We start from the raw sequence: 23976 nt of genomic DNA on the forward strand, positions 1-23976 counted from the left end.
TTTTATTTTAAAAAACCCTAAAGGTCAGACTTAATTCTTTCTATAAATGAAAATCATAGTGGCAGAAGAGACCAGTGCCCGAAGAAAACAGATCAAAAAAGAGAACAAGGATACCTGGGAGGCTCAGTCACTTAAGCATTTGACTCCTGATTTCAGCACAGTCATGATCTCACGGTTTGTGGGACGGATCCCCATGTCAGGCTCTGTGTTGTCAGCCTGGGATTCTCTCTCTTCTCTCTCTGCCCCTCCCCCACTAGCACATGTGCGCGCTCTTGCACTCTCTCTCTCAAATAAACAAATATTTAAAAAAAAAAAAAAAAACCAAAAACCAAAAAAACCCCCAAAACAAGAGAAGAACCCAATAAGAGCAACCAATATCCTGGAACGCCTAAAGAAAACTGCCAAGGACACAAGGAAATGGGTGGTCTGTTTATTCCTATAGCTTTTTTATTTTATTTATTTATTTATTTTTTTTTTAAAGTAAGCTCAATGCCAAGTGTGGGGCTGAACTCATCACCCTGAGATCAAGAGATGCATGCTCTACTTACTGAGCCACCCAGGTGTCCCTCCTACAGCTTTTTGATAATGAATTCAAACATCAACATACGAAGTGGGAAAAATGACAAAAAAAAGTTTCCCCAATCTAGAAACAGAGAACCAAGTAAGGAAGTTACATTTTGTATCCAGTGACAGTTAGTGGGAAATTTTTAACTTATTTGGTTTCTCTTAGACTGAAATTTTCAGAACTTTCACTTTCTCTACAAAAATACCACAAAACATATCCAATATGGCAGCATGATCCAGTAAGGAGGTAAAAAGCTCTCACACCTGCTTTAGGTTTGTCCACAACTTGATCATAGGAACCTTCTAGACTAGTGACAAAATAAATACAGAACTGGAAGCATTACCCTCTGAATTCTATCTTGATGAAGCATACTTTAGTACATAAAATATACAACACAGGTAATTTCTCAGAACATTTAAGAGTCATATACTTCAAGTATCTGATACAATTAACTTCATATTTAGAAAAAAGTATAAAAACGACTTCTAGTTTATATTTATAGGTGCAGAGCTCAATGACTCTAAATATAAATGAACTCTTAGATGAACTCTTAATATTTACTACCTAATAATTACCTTAACATTTACTTAGTCTTTCCTATGTACCAGGCACTATCCTAAAAAGCCAGGGATACAGTTTTTGAATAAACAAAAATAGTCTCAAAGTTCATGAAGCTTCTATTTTCGTAGGTAAGACTTAGAAGTAAAATATATCGCATGATAAAAATCAATCAGGGTTGTGTGTTAAGAAGTGACTGAGAAGCTACTTTCAGACTGGTTGGACAAGAAAAGCCTGCTCACTAAATTTAAACGATTTACCTCCATTTGCTGCCAAAATTGATGACAGCTATTCTTTTATTTATATATAAAACTAAACGTAAACCTTCTGCCAGGCTAAGACATTATAATTCAACTTATCCCATGGGTGTACATAAACTCGTCTCAAATATACACAGTAAACACTGAGAAACGGAGAAGACCAGTACCTTCTAATTCATTTCTAATGCATTCTGACAGAATTTTTACAATATAACAGAAATTCTGACAAATACACATTTTGGTTTTTACTTTCATTTATTTACATATTATTTTGCTAAACTCTAAATAGAGTAATTTTTAAATATTTGATTTTACTTAAAAACCAAAATATACCAATAGAAGGGCTTAATTTGGACTTACCTGTGCCTGTACACAGTGCAGAAGATCTATAAATTTGTAGCCCAATCCGAGAAAAATCTGCAATATAAACAAACAAGCAAACATAAATAAAAAGATGCAGAATCCTCTTAGCCTCATTAGCATGGATGTGATTTTTACAACCAGTATACAAATAGCTCATTAATAATATCTCGCCATTAAATTGAATGATAAATCAAGACGGAGACTTGCTGTATTACTTCTATTTGGATAAGAAAACATAAAATATGTACGGCCACATTTCATTGTGAATTATGAGGTGTCTAACGTACACATTTTTAGTTCCCACCGTAACTCTTATTATACTTTTTTGTAGCTGCTTGGGCCTAATCCGGAGCTGAGAAGCAGCAGAGGCTGAGCCCACTATTTCCAGGCAGTGTCTCAGGACACGGCGACACGGCGCACAGTCAATGTTTGCTGAGTAAACAAATAAATAAAATTTGCATTGCGATCTTTTGTTTTTTTAATTTTTTATGTCTTTATTTTATTTTGAGAGACAGAGACAGAGAGCAGGGGAGGGGCAGAGAGAGAGAGAAGGAGACACAGAATCCGAAGCAGGCTCTAGGCTCTGAGCTGTTAGCACAGAGCCCAACGTGGAGTTTGACCCCACAGACTGTGAGACCATGACCTGAGCAGAAGTCAGCCGCTTAACTGACTGAGCCACCCAGGCGTCCCCATTCAGCGTGATCTTAATTTGCTGTGATTAATAGGGAATCTAAAGGCTTGAAATTATTGAAATAAAAATCTATGTCATAATTGTTTATAGAAGTTCAGAAGTGACCAGGTAATATGCTAGCTCAAAAAAAAAAATCCTAAGTAAAATGATGCAAAAATGATGCTATATATGACAATCTTAACAATTTGCAAGAGCAAATGTAGATAAGGAAGCAATGAACATTTTCGATCATGGGGATAGAGGCTCGCCAAATTTCTGCTGGGAGTATGTCTTTGAGAACAAAGACTTCACCTCCAAAGGAGCCTGCAACATTTTCTCTGATCCCTACACTAAAGAAGTCTGTCGCCAAGATACATCGTGAGGAACACAACCACGACAAATATGTGCTTACGATATTTTATGTGTGCTAATGTTTACTACTTTAAGAGGTCTAAAGGGAAAAAGAAAAAGGCCTCAAGAGAAAAGAAATAGAAAAACAATCCATTTGGATTTTTACAAGGACCTAATCGGTCTGGAGATCATTGAATGTCATGAAATGCGGCTAGAATTCAGTCAGGGATGATTCATGGGAAAAACAAAAGAAAATCTGTATGCAAATAGGAAGTTATCACAGTAAGTAAAACGAATGGATCCTCCTCAAGTGGCAGTCAGTGAGTAGTGTGCAGAAAACTGTTATGTAATAGAAGGCATCGATTCTTTCCAGCTCTACTGGGGTATATGTATTCATTATGCTGGCCTACTTAAGCCCATTATAATTCGATGCCAACAACTAATTTGCTCAAGGACACCACATATGAAACAATTGAGAGCTAAAAGTTGTGATTATTAGGAATGATGATATTAAACTATTACTGCTTGATCTATATTATTCAGTGTGTTTTTACTAATATTCTAACGTAATAGAGGAGAAAGTGCCAATGCATCCAACACTGAAGAAAGAGACAGGAGACATGGAGGTGTGGGTAATTTCCACGGTACAAAATGATATCTCAGTGTAACATCTGAAATAAGAGGTTACAGTAAAATGCAAGCACAGAATCACAAAATGTTTTAGAAGTTCTTAAGGGAAAATCTCAGCCATTTAAAGCAGTACTACACGTAGCAACAACTCCGAGACCAAGCAACATCCTCTACTCGTCCACCAGTCTTGACAGTTTTTACAACGTTCTTTCAGGAGTGTGTGTCTAGGGACGGAGAGGAGAAGCCTACGCTGGTCCAGGCAGAGACACAAGGCAAGACGGGAACCCTGTAAGAATGGGTGGAGGGATACCTGCCACTTTCTTTCTTACTACCACCGCTATGTCGACTGTGTGAACTAAAAGGATAAACCACCTCTCCACAAAGCAACAGGTCACTATCAGAGGCAGCATGGAACAGTGGAAAGAACCTAGGAGGGCAGCTTATCATCAGACAGACCAGTTCTCAAAGCCTTCCCTCTATCATATAAATATGGCTGCCGTTCCCACTATTCTATCATTAGCAGCAGCTTAGGTACGTGACCTAGGAAATGTTATTGTGGACTCAACTATAAATGAGAACAGTACTGTCCCATCAGCAGCACCCTGCAAGTCTTAAATGAGCTGATTACATAAAGCACCTGGTACACAGTAGGTGGTACAACTATTGTCCTACAAAGTGTGATCCTGCTAAATGCTGCTAGCTCTGAAAGGCAGCTCAATGAAACAATGAAAAACAGAAGCTTCATGCCTCCACTACCTCAACTAGAACTGATTTTCCCTCAAATGTCCTAATGGCTTTACCTGCCCACCCTCCAGAGACATGCACAATCATGGAGACTGGTGGGAAAGTTTTGAGACAGGGCTCTCTTAAAACAACATCAAAGTTGAAAAGGGGGCACTTGGGTGGTTCAGTCGGATAGGTGTCCATCACTTGATTTTTGGCTCTGGTCATGATCTCATGGTTTCCTAGGTTGGAGCCCTGCATCCGGCCCTGTGCTGACAGTGCTGACCTGGCTTGGGATTCTCCTCTCTCTTTCTCTGCCCCTCCCTTGCTTGTGCTCTCTCTCTCTCTTAAATAAACTTTAAACTTAATAAAAAAGTTGAAAATTACTACCTCATTTCAAACCTTACTATAGAATTACAATAATCAAAACAATGAAGTATTAGCCTAAGGAAGAGAACACAATCCAGAAACAGGCGCACACGTCTGTGACAAAGGTCACAAGGTAATTTTACAAGAAAGAGCCTTTTCAATAAACGATGCCAAAAACTATTATACATGCGGCGAGGGAAAAGGCACCTCGACCTTTATCCTGCACCATGTACAAAAATTAACTCAAAATAGATAGGATCATAGAATTGAATGTAAGAATCAAACTACAAAACTTGTAGAAGAAGGTACCTGGAGAAAATTAGTGTAGATTAGGGAAAAAAAGTTTAGATATTACACCAAATGCATAAAATAAAGACTACAGAAGAAAAAAAGCTGATCAATGGAACTCCATTAAAATTAAAACATCTGCTCTTCAAAAGACATAATTTAAAAATGAAAACACAAGCCACAGATTGGGAGAAAATATTGGCAAAATAATTACCTGATAAAGTACATGCATTTAAAATATATAAGGAGCTAAATAATAATAAGGATATCCATCTAGAATAGACAAAAGGACTTTTACAACTCAATTATAAAATAAATAATTTAATGTTTTTAAATGGGCAAAATCCTTAAAGTGTTTTCATTTATTTTATATATATATATTTTTTAATTTTTTTGAGAGAGAGAGAGTGAGAGAGTGCATGCAAGCAGGGGAGAGGAATGGGTGGAGGAGGAGGAGGAGGGGAGAGAGAGAGAGAGAGAAAATATTTCAAGCAGGCCCCATGCTGTCAGCAAAGAGCCCAAAGTGGGGCTCGATCTCACAAATCATGAGATCATGATCTGAGCTGAAATCAAGAGTTGGAGACTTAACCAACTGAACCACCCAGATGCCCCTGTTATACATATATATTACAGAAGATATACAATGGGAAAAGTATACAAAAAAGTACTAAATATCATTAGTCATCAAAAAAACAGAAATTAAAACCAAAACATAATGTGCTAGACATCCAATAAAACATCTAGTGTTGACAAGGACAGGAAGCTACTAGAACCCCTCACATGACATTCCTTGCTGGTAGGAAAGCACAATGGTATGACCAATTGGGGAAATAGTTTGGAAGTTTCTCATCATATAACCCAACAATTTTCAATTTTCTTGTGTGTTTTCAATTCTCTTGGAGACAGATGACCATACACGTAGTTGTACAAGGATGATCTCAGCAGTTATGATCAGAACAGGCCAAAAAAGTAGAAACAATGCAACTGTTTATCATTTGGAGAATGGATTTTCTACAGTGTAGTACATTTTTGCAATGAAATACCACTCAACAATTACAAGGAATGGATTACTGACGCATTTAACAACATGAGTCTCAAAAACATGTGCTAAATGAAAGAAACCAAACACAAAGATAACATTATAGAATTCCATTAACCTGAAATTTCTAAAGAAACAAAAAAGGTAAAACTATAGAGGCAAAACAGATTAGTGGTATCTTGGGTTAGAAAATGGAAATGGAGAATGCCTGGAAATGGACACAAGAGAACTTTTTTGGGCTGACAGAATTGTTCCGAAATTGGATTATGGATGATGCTAGTGAAAGATGTATAAGAAACATGGGACACACATAACCGTGTATATTTAGTAAAACTTCTCCTTTAAAATGCATTTAATGGTATGCAAATTACACCTTAATTTTTTAAATGCTAAAAAAATTACTTTAAAAAATGTACCTCTAGGGGCGCCAGAGTGGCTCAATCGGTTAAGCATCCAGCTACAGCTCAGGTCATGATCTCACAATGTGTGGGTTCGAGCCCCATGTTGGGCTCTGTGCTAACAGCTAGCTCAGAGCTGGAGACTGCTTCGGAGTCTGTGTCTCCCTCTCTCTCTGAGCCTCCCCTGCTCATGCTGTCTCCCTCTGTCTCTCAAAAATAAATAAAAAACATTAAAAAAAATTTTTTTTAATGTACCTCTATACCCCTGCCCTTTCTTCCTCTCTGATAATTCTGGTCACTGTGTGAATAAAGGGATCTAAGGGAGAAAGGCAGTTCTAGTGGCAAATGGTGTAAACATTGCCAAGTAGAGAATCAACCAGCAGCCTGCACAAATAACATATCATGATTTTGAGGCAAAAAAGTCATGAGGACTGAGCCTGCATCACATAGAAAAAGACTGCTAACTACATTAAAGCTGATTATTAATTATTTTTCAAAAGGTGGTGGAGGGTTAGGAGAAGAGTAGGCACTCGCTTTCTTCTCCCTTTCTTCTTTCTTCCTTTCCCTTCTTCCCTCCCTTCCCTTCCCTCCTCTCTCTCTCTTTCTTTCTTTAAATAAAGGGTTAAGTAACAGAGCCAGAGGAACCAAAGTAAGCTAGGAAGAAAATGAAGTGATCTGTAATAATTAGCTAAAAGAGCACTTTATGATTACCAGAATGAAAGAAGAGCCATATTTTGCTGTTTTGGTTTACCACTGCCACCATCATCACCATCACCACCACCATCACCATCACCACCACCAACACCATCACCATTATCACCATCACCACCACCACCATCACCATCATCACCAACATCACCATCATCACCATCACCACCACCACCATCACCACCACCATCACCACCACCATCACCACCACCATCATCACCACCACCACCACCACCATCATCATCATCACCACCACCATCATCACCACCAACACCACCATCATCACCATCACCATCACCACTATCATCACCACCATCACCATCATCACCATCACCACCACCACCACAACCACCCACCATCAGCAGCATCACCATCAGCAGCAGCATCTACAATTCATTAAAGGCTTCTGTGAGCACAACAAGCGGAGGTGGCTTAAATGGTTACCCCATGTAATCTTCCTAACAAACCTGCGAGGTAGGTATGGCTACCACTATCACCTTCATTTTGTAGATACAGAAACTTAACTGACAAGCGAAGTACTCTGTTCACAGTCACAGAACTAATGCAGTGGCAAAGCCTGGATGCTAATCCAAAGTCTGATGGCAGAGTCATACAGGCTTCTACCCACTGAGCTGCTATGGAAATTCACTGTTTTGATAATGCTATAATTTTTGCCAACATGATTTGAAAAAGAAGATGCCAAAATATGATCAACTTGAAAACGACCTTCTGGTTTCTGGTATGGTACAACCAAGGCCAGCAAAACATATTCCCCACACCATCTACCCCCGCTGACATTTTTAATGAATCCAGATGTTCTTTTTTCCTGACCCAAATAAATGTAGGCTCACAGATTTCTCAAAGTTGCCACTAGTCAAAGGAAGTCATCATCCACACACCAGTGTCAATACACAGATGAAGACTATTTGCCAACCAAAACAACTAAGTTGAGTTTTTATGGACAACAGGTATGGTACATGCTACTGAAGAGAGAGGGGCTCTAAACAAAGGGAGCCCTAAAACTGCCATCCTTTGTATTTCAACATTAGGTCCCATGATTGGTCTTCTTATTATTTAGCCAGCACCACCCCAGTCATCAAGCCAGTCAAACAGGTTCATAGACATGAAGAGGGCACATGGGGAAAGGAAGAAAAAGTCAGAGTACTACTCAAATTACTTGAGATTTTTCAACAGTTCCAACCAAACATATCTGGAACATATACCCATCACAAGTGTATACTCAATTTTTTCTTTTTCTTTTAGAAAAATCATTGTTTTTGCTTAAAAGCACAAAAACTCAAATAATTTAACAAAAAACATACCTTTACCTCAGCATGTTTCAAATTATATTACATCAAAAGGACAGTCATACTCTCGAGACTCAACTATGAGACTATTTCAGATTATTGAACAGCATACTGTATTTTTATTTGGCATATCTATCACACACATTTTACAGGACAGAAAAGCATCCTGGGGCACCTGGCTGGCTCAGTTAGAAGAGCATGCAACTCTTGATCTCAAGAGTTGTGAGTTCAAGCCCCAGGTTGGGTGTAGAGATTACTTAAATTAAAAAAAAAAAAAACAAAACACTTTTAAAAAATCCCAAAAAGAAGTATCCCAAAATATAGCTTCTATATATATTTTAACAAAATGCTGCAATATTAAAATCCCAAATTTGATGTGTTGCAAAAATCTTAACATAAATAATGTGTATAGAATTTGGACTACGAAGGTAAAATTCTTTCCCAGTTATTAAGCTGATGGTGCTAACAATAACATCTAAACCACAGAAGAATAAGTTATAAGTTAACTCATTAACTTCTATATGAAGCCTTTAGATAGCCTATGTTTGTTTAAAAGGCTGTACCTCCATTGCAGACAATGACTCTTAACTAATGAAAGTCTACAAGTAATTTTCACTCTCCGAATTCTTTTTTAAGAAGGTCAACAGTACATGTCAAGGTCCCCTTAAAGTGACATTTAGCTCCTAACTTACGTATAAACATTGACTAAGCGTTAAGTATTCTTTCCAACTACTCATTCTGCCTATTATACATATAATTTAATTTGATAAAGAAATCTTCAGTTTTTTAGAACTGGTGCTTAAAATGAACTTTAGTTCTACCTTAAGATGTTCTTTTGTTATTATAATTCAATTTAATAAAATGCTTCAAAAGTGCAGCTAATCGTAAGTTAAACAAGTAGAAATTTAGATTTTTAAGTTAATGACTTTGCTTCCTTTACTAAACATTAAAAAAAAGTTCTAAATAGATACATAGGAAAGGATGTATCATCAGCTTAAAAATTTCTAAGCTACTGGTAGGTACACATACACAATTGACATAAATATGGTGAAAAATAACCTACTTATCAAATCATAAGCCTCATATGATCATTATTTTCAGTTTTGTTTCTCACCTACCATGGTCTAAGCCAATATAAATACAATAAAGCAACTATCATAAAACAGTAGCTCTTCAAAGAATAGTATTCTTGCCCAGAGACAGACCTGGAAGAAAAATTAGTGTCATACATGTATGAATGTACATGGTTCACATTTGGAAGGGGACTAAACTTAGTAAATTTGGGGGTCACTAACCTGAATACAGCATTTAAATCTGTAGAAATGGTTAGGACTTCTGAAGGAAAGCAGGAGGAGGGTCAGCAAAGACAATACTTCAGAATCCAAGAGGAGATAGTTCTGAGAAGGAGAGGGTGGTCAAAATCGTCCAGTGCTGCTGAGAGTTACAGTTTCTACCTGATCTGGCAAGCAGAAAGTGCTGACGACCTCCCTAAGAACAGTTTTACTAGAATGACAAAGATAGAAAGCAGACTGGAGAAAGTACTGAAGAGTGAACAGAAAATGAAGATTTGAACACAGCATGTGCAAATGATTACTATCATCGTCACCTTATGCTTTAATTAAGCTTCCCCTCTAGACTGTGAACTTCTTGAGGGCAAGAGTAAGGTTTCATTCACCCTTGATTAAGAAAACAACATGCTGGGGCACCTGAGTGGTTCAAGTTGGTTAAGCCTCCAACTCTTGATTTCGGCACAGGTCACGCATGATCTTATGGTTCATGAGTTCGAGCCCCACACTGGGCTCTGTGCTGACAGTGCAGAATCTGCTTGGGATTCTCTCTCTCTGCCTCTCTCTCTCTGTCCCTCCCCGGCTCACACACACACTCTTTCTCAAAATACATAAATAAACTCAGAGGAGAAGAGAGGGGAGGGGAGGAAAACAATCTGCTGTTGGATTAGTGATTTCTAAAACAACATTCCTGCAGAAGTCCTGGAGTCATTAGGGAGCTCAGCCCCAAGTCTACACATAATACAGTTTTTAGTGGAATTACAGGAGAGAAAAGAAAAAATAAATTACTGAACAGAAATTCATCTTTCTTAAATAAAGATAAAAGGCTCAGAAATGAATCTCAACCAAGACTAGAACATGCCAACCTGACAACCAATCAGTCTTCCCCAAATAAAGGGCCCTGAAACACAATGAGTAAGAATTTTAATTGTTTTTCTCCCACTAATGTGGATAACTTCTGCCTGCAATGCTTTCCTTCATCCTCCTTGAAATGAGAACATTACTGAAGCCTACCGTGTATACCAGAATAACAGATGATTTCCATTTATTATCAGTTTATTTTCCACAATAAACCAGTCTGAAAGGAAATGTCTACCTTCCTTAATAAAATACATACCCTGCAACTATTAACAGTGGGGAAAGAAATCTACTTAGGGAGAGGAAACGGGACTGTAAACTCAGAAACTCACCTGCCCCTGATGCTTGTCTCCCTGACTACTGCAGTGACCACTCTCTGATATCAAAGGAGCCTAGAACCTCCTTCCCTAATATCCCTGAGGACAATGCTGACAAGCCCGTGTAAAACCTACCAAGACTATGGGGTAACAAGAGGGACTGAACTGAAAGCAACATTAAAACTATACGATCTGCCTACACAGGACTGGGGCACGGTCTTTAACCGATACTTAACAGCTTCACGAGGACCAGCACGAACTCTGTCCACAGAAGCCCCCTTTTAAGATGGTTTCCTCTCTCAGGATGGGTGTCCTCCCCAAAAGACTGTTACTGCCCATTCCCACCACCTAAGAGGAAGCCACACATTTCAAGAGCATATGACCACATTAAGTCAATCATCATTTCAATATAATAAAGGGAACATTCATTTTAAAAAAAAAGATGCACAGCGTATGAAGGAAGATAGGAGTCTTCTTAAAAAGATGTTCTATAATATCTATTTTATAACCAAGAAGAGGTAATACAGGGCTACCTGGGTGGATCAGTCAGTGAAGCATCCAACCCCTGATTCTGGCTCAGGTCATGATCTCCCAATTCCTGAGGGTTCCTCAGAATGAGCCTGGCAACGGGCTCTGTGCTAACAAACCGCTCAGAGACCGCTTGGGATTCTCTCTCTTCCTCTCTCTCTGCCCTTTGCTCACTCACTCTGTCTCTCAAAATAAGTAAACATTTTTTTAAAAAGAGATAATACAATTTGTATAAAGTCAAAGAAGGTGTGACGGAGCTGGGTGTCAAACCCACGTGCCCCTGACTCCAGCACTATGTTCTTAATACTGATTGTGTGCCAGGCAGCACCAATCTGCCCAAAACAATGAGGAGGGAGAAGAGAGAGGGGAGACAGGAGAAGGGAGTGGGGGAGGGGAGAGGGGAGAGGGGAGAGTACCAAGCTCTAAAAAAATGTTTTAAAAGTTGAAAACAGCCCACCTGTATGCATATGTGTTCATGGCTATAATTTTATGTCACATTAAGGTTTTTACAGTAAAATTACAATTTTACATAATGTAATTAAATATACCAATCTTTTATAGTTTTAGAAAGAAGAAGGTGTTCCAAACACGAGCCCTGTATTACTAAGAAGAAAGCTATGCAACTGAGCATGCGGGAACACGGAGAGCTTGTCCTGGGAGTGCCGACAGCTCCTGGTCACATGTTTATTGTCTGTGTGATCTCACGGAGTCAACTCACGTATCCAACTGTCACTCAGAAGATATGCTTCATCAGAAATTGTTTTAATGTTTATTTATTTTTGAGAGAGACAGAGTATGAGCATGGGAAGGGCAGAGAGAGTGGGGGAGACACAGAATCTGAAGCAGGCTCCAGGCTCTGAGCCGTCAGCACAGAGCTGATGTGGGGCTCGAACTGCGAAATCATGACCTGAGTTGAAGCTGGATGCTTAACCAACCCATTCAGGCACCTCCTTCATCAGAAATTTGATTTCCTGTGTGGGCCTATATGGAGTTTCCCACTGTTAAAAACTTTTAAATGCGATTTTTCATTTTACTGTATTTCTAGGTTCTGACAAAAACACTGAGGAATAGTGGAGAAAATGAGATCCTGTGGCAGCAGTTACCATTTTGAATAAAAATTAGGTGTGGAAGAAACTTAAAAATTTGTTAACTACTCAGTTTTACGGATGGGAAACTGAGGCTGAAAGAGAGAGGCACCTCCACTGACAACAACAGTACGCCTCTCATTCATCCTCTGGTTAAAGGAGTTCCTGTGACCCCCATAACAAATACTACCCTCCAGACACAGGCCTTCCCATCCTATCTTAACTGACTGCTACGGAAATCATCATCAAATATGTCAACCTTCACATCATAGAAGGGCATTAGGTACACAATAAGGTAGGAGATTCACTTAGTTGTGAATCTAGAATATGCAAAAAAAAAAAAAAAGTCTAATGATAATATAAATAAAACTCGAATAATCTGGAGATGAGCTTCCTAACATCCTAAACATACAGAATAACATAAGAGCTACCTTTTGTTAATATCAAGTATTAATTGCTGTGGGACAAATTTTACAAACATTATTATTACTATTTCCCATAAATAACGAATCTATTGATTTCACTTTGCAGGCGAGGAAACCAGAAGTCAGAGAAGTTAAGGGATTTACTGAAGTTAAAGCGAGAGGCAGAACTAGTAGTGGAATCTAGGTCTTTCTGAATGCGAGCCCTCCACTTTTCCTGGTAGTTCCTAGCTAGTTCCTTCCGTGGGCTCCAGTCCTCTGCACTTCTTGGTCCACCTTCCACCTTCCACCCAGGAAGGGGGGTCTGGAGAATGATCTGGTATGAAGAGGATGCCTTCTAACATCCAGCTATTAGAAAAACATCATAAGCATCATTCACCTAACAAACTCACTCAGTACAAACCAGTGAGTTACTCCAAAATGTGTCACTCACAGGATTATTCAATCGTTGGCCTCTTGTGCCTTATAAACAAAGAAAATACTGATACTGTAGGATAAAAGACAGATATAGGAAAATTTTAAAAGATGTGAAAAAACGAGAACTCTCTTCAACACAAAGAATTGAATTGAAAAAGAAAATAAAAACAATCCTAAAATCTAAGGTGGAACAGCTAGGAAAACAAGCTACAGTGGCGGGAGTTTTCTTAATCTGGGAGTCTCGAAGTCCAAGAACATGTACAAATGTCCACAGAATTTCCTAATATTATATTTTCATGCTGATGACAATCCCAAATTTCTTATACAGATGCTAAATCATGGATAACCATTACCCTTATGACTGGATGACAGACTAGTATTTTTTTTTAAGTGTATTTATTTTGAAAGAGGTATCACACATGCATGCATGAGCTGGGAAGGGGCAGAGAGAGAGGAGACAGAGAAGCCCAAGCAGGATCCACACTGTCACCAAAGAAGCCCACATGGGGCTTAGTCTCACCAACCAGATCACGACCTGAGCGGAAATCAAGAATCAGATGCTTAACCAAATGAGCCATCCAGGCACCCCTAGACGAGTATGATTTTAATGTCTTTCATATCAATTCTTGAGAAATGGTTTTCTATAAATTCAAGGGAAGAAAACTGGAGAAGATTTGAAGTATATAGTACAGGCTGAACGCAATGGAATCTGACTGAGCTCAGCAAATTATAAACAGCAACTTTGTTAATTTAAATCTTATTGATTTAGTAGTTTTGTTAATATTTAGTCAGTAAATCTGGTTTTGTTTTATAGGTCCTAATGAAACTACAATCTTCCACATTTAAAAAGAATCTAGTAACATATGCTGAAGGACCATTATACCAGTTAGTTCATCCATAATATTTACAATAAATGACTACAACATGTAGATTTAAAAAACCATTCAGGTCAGCTTTTATTTTTTAAAAAGTCTGCTGACAAATCAAAGTAAGGCCCTACCGGGTCAGTTCCCTAGATTTGGGGGGAAGTGTTTAACAGTACATAAAATCGAAATCTCTAGGTACCACTGGCCCAGTATAAATGGTGTATTTATCCGTACATGCACACACAGAGATATACCAGTATAGATACTCCCCTCTGGCACCATGAGGAAAATTCATTTTGAGCATGAACTCCCAACCAGGAAGTTCTTGCTTCTACCCAAAGAGAGTCTCACACTCCTCTCCCCTGCAGGGCTAGGACAGAAAGCACTCCAGGCAGTCACCCACAACACAGCACGCAGCCCGGGGGGAAAGGAGCTACCTTCAGGTACGTAAGTACTTAAAGGTGGACATTTTGTTGAGCATCCTAAAATAAACTACTGTCTAATAAGGTTAATAGAAACAATGACAAGTAATACATAAAGAACAGGAACTGTGGAAGACTAATGACAGCAATAAACTCTGCCACGCCTCCCACTGAGAAATGAAGTATAAACTGCCCTCCCCTTGGCATTGGGGTTGCCTTAGTGATCGGCGGAAATGGTCTTCTGAAACTTCTGAGCTTTGAAGCTGCAGCCCAGGACACTGGAACCCTTTATTTTAGAGTCCTGAACCGCAGCACCTGTCTGACTACCTCGGAGCCACCATACTATGAGGAAGCCCAACACAGCCATGCCAGGAGGCCCGTATGAAAGACAGAATGAGCGCAAGGTCAGCACCCGCCCCACCCCTCAGGCTGCTCCGGCACCCTGCAGTTCCGGTTACATTGGTTACATGGATGAAGCTCCACCAGGCCTGGAGCAGAAACAAGCCACCCCTGCTGGGCCCTGTGCAAACTCCTTACCCACACAGTTATGAGACATAATAAGAATAATAACAATGAGCTATTTAAGCAATAGATAATGAGAATAAAAACTAACAGCTTTTCATAAATAGTAATAAAGACTTTAAAGCAAAAAAGAAATGTCTCAGGAAAACTAGCTATAAATGAGAACACTATCAGACACAAAAGAGGATTGTGGTGCATAAAAATAAATATAAATCCATTTATTCATTTATCCAACAAATATTTATAATATCAGGGCCTATAAATAGGGATATACACAGACTCTGGAGATGGTTTTAAAAATAGAAAAGTATTGGGGGGCCTGGCTGGCTTAGTCGGTTGAGCATCTGACTTCAGCTCATGTCATTATCTCAAGGTTGATGTGTTCCAGCCCCGCATCGGGCTTGGTGCTGACAGTGCAGAGCCTGCTTGGGATTCTCTCTCTCCCCTCTCTCTGCCCCTCCCCCTCTCATGCTTTTTCTCTCTCTCAAAATAAATAAATAAGCTTTAAAAATGCCCTGACTTCAAAGAACTTATAGACTAGAGAGTATTATGTAGAATAGTGTCTTTGTATATACCTTTTAATGTTTATCACAAAAATAGCCTAATCAAGCAGCTTAGATCAACTCAATAGGTAGACCAATCTCACAGAGGGACTCGGGGTTTGAGTTCCTCTATGATAAGGAAGTGAAGATTGAATTAAAATCCCATAAAAGATCATTTGCACTCGGCAGTATCTAAGCATGCTTTAGTGAACTTCAGTATATAGTAAAATGTTTGGGTTCTCATTTCAGACTATAAATTCAAGGCATGTGTAGCTAGCTAATCCTTATTACTTTTTCATCACAAAGTATCAGGTTAAAGAACCTTTTAGAGATATTATTACAAATAGGCCAAGCAGACCTTTTCTACTTTACTGCAGTCAAGATTCTGGGACCCAGAATGGGCAAAGCAAGTAAGGTCAGTAGTAAGTTGTTGGTCTAACAAGATTTATTTCTGTCTGGGTGTGCTACAGTTTAAACAAACACACTCACTATTCCAGTGACTAAAATAATTTTAACTGCTTCTTTTATTAAAGCATAGACAATTTAACTTTTCATATTATTCTCGGGGGTTCTAAAATTATTCACACTTTTTCTATTTACAGTATTTGTCTATTCAAATTTCAAATGAGGGCGAAAAGAACATAAATAGAGAAAATTATTTTACTAGGTATTTTTAAATACAGGAAAATGTTTGATCTCGTGCTGTAAAAGAACACAACAGTAAATAAGTATGTTCGTGGCCTCTTGGCCTGGGGACCATAGTGTCTCTTAAAATCATCAGCACCTTACAAACCGCCTCTGTAAAAGGTACTCAGCAAATATGTGTTGATTGATAACACATTTATTCCCTAGTTATTTTTCAAGTGTGGCCAATAAAAACAAGCAATGCTATTTTCTGTCTTAGTAAATATTTGAGGCAAGTAAATAAATAAATAATGTTTTCAAAAGCGGTCACAAAGAAACATACCTTCTCATTTTCTCTTCCAACCATTGAAAAGAGGTATGGTGGCAGGGATGTTAACAAATTCTATGTGCTCTAAACATCAAAATAGCAAAGGTGTGACAAATAGTAACCTAAGTTATAAATGGCCTGTGTTTATCTTTTTTCTCCTAATTTCAGTGTTAGCACATTACACAGTAATCTGTCAGAATTTCTTTTTTAAAAAACAGGACATAAAAGAAAAAAATCTGCTAAGAAGTAATTTTTAGTATTTTAACCAAAATATACCATAAAAGTCAAAACGGAATACTGAAAAAGATTATACTTAGGAACTTAAATATGATAATACTAACATTTCATTATAAAAAAGTAACAATATCTGGGAGGAAGATACTCAGGAGTCTCTGACTTAACAGGTAGCACACTGTTTCTCTCTTCGAGACTGCTCTGGACACCGGCAGGGAATGACAATGCGCATCAGGAGACCTGGCCGTCCTTCTAGATTTCCCTGTAAAACTCAAGGCCAATCACTTACCAACTCTTGGCTTCAGTTCCTCAGTGGAAAAACAAAACAAAACAAAACAAAACAAAACCAGAGAGTGGCACAATTATCTCCAAATTTCAGTTTAGCTCTAAAAAATTCTACCATCCTCAAAGAGCCTTTAGTCTAAATAGATAGGGTTTGAAGACACCTGCATCTTCTATTTGCTTAAATATTAAGGCACAACTATTCCCCTAATCTTACGCTAAACAGTTTACAAGCTTCAAACCCCTCCAGATATATTATTTTTCTCTTATTTTATCTTTACAACAATTCTGTGAGGTATGTAATTATTATGAGCATTAGGCAAATGTCAAAAGAAAAGTTCGGTGAGGTTATGTGATTTGATTAAAGCCACTCAGACCAAAAACGAACAAACAAACAAAAAGCCTAGAAGTCAGATCTTCTGACTCCCAGCTTTGCTTAAATTTCCAGAGAAAGCCACTTTTAAACTACAAAATATGTTATATACCAGTAAAAAAGAAAAAAGTATGTGCTATTTTTGAGTGGTGACACTGTTTCTGTAAATCTGAATGTCCTTTATCTTAAAATCCTGAAGATAATTTAATTTGGGGCCTTTGTATCTCAAAATTATTCTCAAGAAAATCGTATTGGCTTAAACATGTTATAAAAATATCATCATATATCAAGGTTTTTAATTGATGTATAGTCCTTGACAAAAAAAATTTCATGGCAAAATAAATTTGAAAATACATGAAGATTGACAATACACATAAGCTTCTCAAGTTTAATGTGCCATTTCACAAATGTATTGATCCATGTACATTTTAGACATTTAAAAATACCAAGTGACACTCTAAAGCACTTTTATTCCAATGAACCCATCTTAGAAAATACTTCTACACATTTTTTAAGAAGAAGATCATTGCTAGACAAAACAAAATTACTATAGGTTTTCCTCACTTCCCAAGCATATATATTTTCGTACTTTCTGAAAAGGTGAACTATCTTATAATTGTATATGCGATACGGCAGTGTTTCCTTTTATTTTTCCTGAAAAGCTGCTAATCTAATGCTGTACTTTACAATAAACAGCAACTTGGAATAGAGGAAGTACTGTAAAAATCTTCTCATAATCATAAAGTGTATTCTCGGTTACAAAAATGACATCATATTAAGTATTTCCCCCAGGAGTCATGCTCAGTCAACTACCCAGAACTGATACTAAAGAATCTGAGACCTTAATGCTGACAGAAGCAGACACTTTGGTTATGGTATTAGCAAAGACATATAATTAGGGGAAAATGTTCATTATAGAAATAATAACGTAAACCAATCTTAAAATATTATAAGGATTTGTGTCTGAAATTGGGAGCAAACATTTCCAAGCAGAGGGTGAGTCAAATTACTTAATCACCGAGCCACAGTTAACCTAACAGTAACACGGAAGCAACTATAAGTGTGGTTTCTGCCCTATTTATAAAGTAGCAAACTCTGAGGCAAAGGCTAATTAGCTAATCTGAATGTATCTTGTGCTCATGATCTTATAAAACTTGATGAATTTATTTAAGTCCCAAAGAAATGAGACATTTCTAACCCTTCTTCCAGACAACTATGAATTCTCTAATACAAATTAACCAAATACATCTTCTCCTTACTTCCATCTAATGATGTTTAGCAGGTCCCAAAATACTTCCAAATGCTTTTGGAAGTATAAGGCAGCTTAGGAACTTGAGCTGTTTTTAGTAATGGTATTTTAAAAGTGGTAGAACTTACCACTTCAGGCAAAGAGGTATGACTCGTCACTGGTACTAGTGGTAACACAGCAGAGTGAAGAGAGCTATTTTGAGAAAATAAGAGATTGTGGGTTCTAGTCTCAAACCTCACTCTTCCCCTCATATATAGGAAGTGTAATGCTTATGTAATTCACAAATTAAATATGTTTAAAAGTGAAAGAAATTACAGCAGAATAAGTTATGTATTCATTTTTAAAGTTACATCAAAAAAATCTTTTCTAGGAATAGAAGCAGTCAGCACTGACTAAAACATTTTGGTATTTCTGTTCTTCCTAATCTTTAAATGTTTACACAAGTGTCCCCCACCCCCACACATCCCTACCCACTTCACTCTTACATCCACTTTAGAAATGTGGAAGGTAATTCTCAGAGAGAAAATTTCAAAAGCCACTTCCTTGTCCACAAATACATGAACAAGTCACATTTCAAAATAAAGCTCAGAATGCCACAAAAAGACTCACAAAAAGCCATCAAAGTATAGTATGCATCACCGACCTATAGTTAGCTATTTTCAGCTATGGAGTAAAAGCCACCTTTGTGCAAAGAGTTTAGACTCCAAGTGCTAGATTAAGGAAGATGCACAAGTCTAAAAATCATGACTCACTTACAAAACTAAAGTAAAGATGACCTCGCATATTATGATTATTAACATTAAATAATATTCTGAAAAACTTCAAAATAACAGGACCACTAAGCCTGCTGTATCTGAGCACATTAGTGCCTGCTCTTCCCCCCGCCCCCTTTTGAAAGCACAAGAGGCCCGTAAGTCTCCGGTTATTTTCCTTGCTTTAATATATGTCTATTTTTTTGATATAAGCATTCAGAAGCAAGAGAATAAAAATCATGCATTGTTGAACCCTTAAAAAAAAACATTAAATAATAAACATTAAAACAATTAAAAAAAGAATAACTAGAGGAATAAACATTTATTGACCTGGAAAGATGGCTACAGTGTCTTGGCAAATGTAAAAAACAAAAGAAACAAAAACAAACAAAAAAAAACAGGTTGTAAAAATAAAATATAATGTCTGATCTACCCTCCACCACCTCCCCACTCCCCATCCCCACCGCAAAGAAAAGAGAAATAAAGACTAACAGCATTTTTTTGGAAGGTCACATCAAAAAAGATGGAACTACCGGAACTCCGTGACACAATTAGCCTCTCTAAGGGAAGTAACCGAAGAAATCTGCGCCCAACACATAGCTAAAATGGGACATTTACTCACCTTCAGTTTGTTTTCAAGTACAACCCTGAGCAGTGAGTGCCTTAAATGCTCTTTAAATATGTCAACAAGCAACATTCATTTTCTAAATGTAAAAATGTACCTTTAAAAAATTAAGTCTAATGGAAAAGATTAACATTTGAGCATTCTGAAAGTTTTCATTAATAGTTGAGCTTCTTTTTTTAGAATATTAAAACTGTATTTTATGTGCGTGAAGACCATTGCCTTTCTCGGCTGTACTTTCAATGATATGCCTTCTAACTTTGAGAATTTAACTGACGGATGTCATTTCTCACTGACAGATGTGCTCTCTTCAGACAGACTATAGAAATGCAGCTCTGGTCAGTAATCAATGCTCTCCAGACGGCACTTCCTTCAAAGTATCATTCCTTTTATCCAAAATGAGTGTAGAAGTGATAAACCCTATCCGCACAGGCCTAACACTACTCGCTCCTGTACATCAGAGCCTTTTCTTTTATTTGAACGCCTAAATCTCCAACACGTTCAATAAATAACATAAAATGCTCATAGGCAAATAGTTCCGGGGTGCTAAAGACAGGGCTTTCTTGCGTTTTGTAACCACTCTTCATCGTATCTTACAGAAGTCAGGTGAGATCACTCGACAGTGATTACAGAGGACTCATCATCTAGCTTCTTGACACTACAAAAGCCCTCCCGTCTGTGACTTCTTCTTCCTTCGTTTTGGCTATTGCTTTGGGCACTGAACACCTCTAAGGAAGAGAGAGGGTTGAAAAAATGAGGTAAAATTTCAATCTATGAATTTCATCCCCAGTAAAAGCACTAAAAAACAAAAAACAATAACAACAACAAAACCCAAACAGAATAATCTCTTAGAGACCTAAAATAAAATACTCAAAGTAGTTGTGTGAGGGATGGTGTCATTGTGGGTAAATTCTGTACTGTCTACACCTTCCAAATTGTAACCATATTTAAACTAAAATAATGAGAACATAAGTTAAAACCAATGATTTCAAATATTTTAACTATCCTGGGTTTATTTTCTAGTAAATAAAAAGGAAGTTGCCTATATAAACTGCAAGTGTAAACAAATATGAAAATATCTCCTAATTATTCCCTTCTTCACTGTCTTTGTGAAGGAAGGAAAAGGAATTAAGGAAATGAAAGTCATGAGTACCCACTCACAAACCAAAACCACAAGAAAAATAATCTAAAACCAGACTATAGGAGGCAAGAGAAAGCAAGACTCTACATAAGAAGTGATTTTGCAACACTACTAGGGCAAACCCACATTCCTACCACAAGCCGCCAGCTTTCAAACAGGCCACACAGCTGGTGGGCTTGAAAGCTTTCCAGATAGGAACCAAGATAGTAAGAGAAATCAGTAGGTCTCAGGACTGAACTAAACCCTAATCTGATTCTGATGAAACTCTGCCCTGCTGGGGTATAATATTAAGGCAGCCAGAAACTCAGTTAAATAGATGATTATAACGTTTATAGAAAAAAACCTAAAGAAACATTGCTATGAACGTGGGCCTCTTTAGTTAACAATGAATTGCCCCAAGTACTGAAAGGCACAAGCATGCTTTCTAGGGAGAAAAACCTACCCACCTGACACGCCACACAGGGAGGATGCAACGCCACCGTGAGAAATAACCTAGAGGTACGCCTCGTGTAAAACTGGCTCTTGGTAAACGTTGTGTAAATATTAAGAGTCTATTTTCTTCTTCAAGTCAAAGGACAATGTAGTTGAAAAGAAGTCTCTCTAGACTTGGACTCTGAACTCTGTCTACAAGGGCTCGAGAGCTGTTTTAAAGACCCCACGTTTTCACCAACCCCTGGGAGCGTCTCTTGTGAAACCACTTCAACCAGCTCCACAAAGCTAGACACCTTCCTACACAAATCCCAGACACTGTGTCTGAATACCTACAGAACTCTCTGAAGCAGCACTCTGGCTTTGCTTGCAGAACTTTCAAGAAATTACTCAGCCAAAAGAGATCTGAGTAAATTTACCTGAAGGGCTGGCCATGTTACATCCATTTTCTTCCTCACAGAGGAAGCAGTGATACTAGAACATTCTTCACCAAACAGGAAGCAAAAGAGCATTCTATTGTACTAGGAATGTTTGGTTTTTTTAAAGCTAGAATATACTTCATAAATTTCCTTCCCAGATGTTTATTAACTATATAAAGTTATAAACTACAGCTTTGGGAGGAAGGCAAAATGAACAAGCAGATAAACCTATCTCCAAACTGCCAATAAGTTACTTATTTCATCACATCACTAATAAAATCATCATGTTTTCCATTAAATCTACACTGATAACCTAGCCACCATACTTTTGGCATGGTTCTTACTGAAATCTGCTTCCTTCAACAAAGCCATTGTGCCTCTAGATCTTAGTCAAGACTATTAATATGAGTTCATTCCTATTATAAGATTTACTGATATTTAAGATAAACAGTAGTGATTATTATAACACAAATGGCATAGATGTTATGAGCTTCCTTTTCACTTAGAAACAGTATTCATTCCAAGTACAGAAAACCACAGATTTCAATAAGCAAAATGTCAACTATTTATGACTATAGGCAATGCTGTAAGAGCAATATGAAATTTACTAATATTGTCAAAATGTTCATGTCTAGCTCCATTATTTGGATTTAAGTATAGTTTTTCCCTTAGTATCCTCATCTCGGAGAGTTTTTGAGACATAATAAAATTCATAGAAGTTTTGATAAATAAACCTCAATAAACCAATGTCCAAATATTAACTTCAGCCATTTACCATTATACACAATCCTGAAGAAGTCAACTTAAAAAAATCTCTCTCTACCTTAGTTTCTCCAACTGTAAAATGGGAATATATGTACCATGTTGAGTTTCTGAGTACATAAGAAAACAGAAGAGAAGTAAAGCACATATGGAAAGGCCTGGCCTTCAGGAGGTGCTTGATAATTACAGGAATGACTATAATCATTACTGAAGTGACAGAGATCAACGAAGGAGCCAAACAGCCACAAAAGTGAAGTGCTGAGGACTTTCAGAAATATTTCCAAGAATTTACTTTAAAAATGATTTTACATGTGTATTTCTAGGATCTATAAAGCCAAATAGTATCTCTGTCATTATGCTGTGTCATAAAACTCTTCTGTTAGATACTTTCTTGACGTTAGAGAGAGGCAAACAAGTATGCCGTCACTACTTGAAACCCAAGGGCTGCCAATTACTGAGTCAGATTTAACTAACACATAAACTACTCAGACTATGCTAAACACTTTGAGAGGCTCATCAAATTTCTCAACAGCTAGTCAGTGAGTATTTATTGAGTCCACTGTGTATATAACCTTGTACTTGAAACTTGGCACACACATCAATGATCAAACATAATCGCTGCCCTCAAAGAGTTTACCATCTAAAGGAAATAAACAAACATTAAAGAAAAATGCAGGAAAATATAATATTCGTAGTATAATTGTTGGCTACAGAGGGTTATGCAGAGTGGTTCATGGACAACTGATGTTCAGCAGAAAAGCTTCTTTGAGTCAGTTTTGTATGTTTTAAAAACAGGAGAGAATATCATGGATGACTAATGGATGAGAGGCAGTTATAAATACAAGTTACAATTTGGACATTGAACATAGCAACAGTAAGAAAGCACATCAATGCAGGATGAAACATAAGTAATTCTCACAGTGAAAAGCAAAATTATCTGGGGTAGGAGAAGAATAATATTTACCAACTTTGAAAAAAAAAGTTATTGATTTAGGTTGGTAACGGCCTAATCTGGAAATTAAATAAAATTTCTTAAATGAATATTTGATACATTAACTCTTTTGCTATTTATTCCAGCTGCGAGGGTGGGGGGCATAGGTGCCTGAGGATACTGAATTTGTTACCAAGATCACATTTCTATAAAACGGTGGCAAATCAAATTGCTACTTATACAGTTATTTTGTCTCACTCAGTAAATACTGCCTACCAAACTACCTTTAACCTGTCATCTGGTGTGAGCCTATGAGTGTAATTTTCAAATTTTCTA

General features: G+C 37.5%; 1 protein-coding gene across 8 annotated transcripts in view; it reads right to left on the reverse strand.

Annotated features, from left to right (window-relative positions):
- Window positions 1-23976, reverse strand: part of NCOA2 (nuclear receptor coactivator 2) — a 278300-nt gene that overhangs the window by 183044 nt on the left and 71280 nt on the right. For all 8 annotated transcript variants that reach the window (XM_029923147.1, XM_029923150.1, XM_029923143.1 and 5 more), the window contains exon 2: window positions 1744-1800. The gene's annotated coding sequence lies outside the window, so the exon portion shown is untranslated. The remainder of the gene's footprint in view (window positions 1-1743; window positions 1801-23976) is intronic.

This window comes from Suricata suricatta, chromosome 15 (assembly GCF_006229205.1).
Source record: "Suricata suricatta isolate VVHF042 chromosome 15, meerkat_22Aug2017_6uvM2_HiC, whole genome shotgun sequence".
NCBI classification, from domain to species: Eukaryota; Metazoa; Chordata; class Mammalia; order Carnivora; family Herpestidae; genus Suricata; species Suricata suricatta.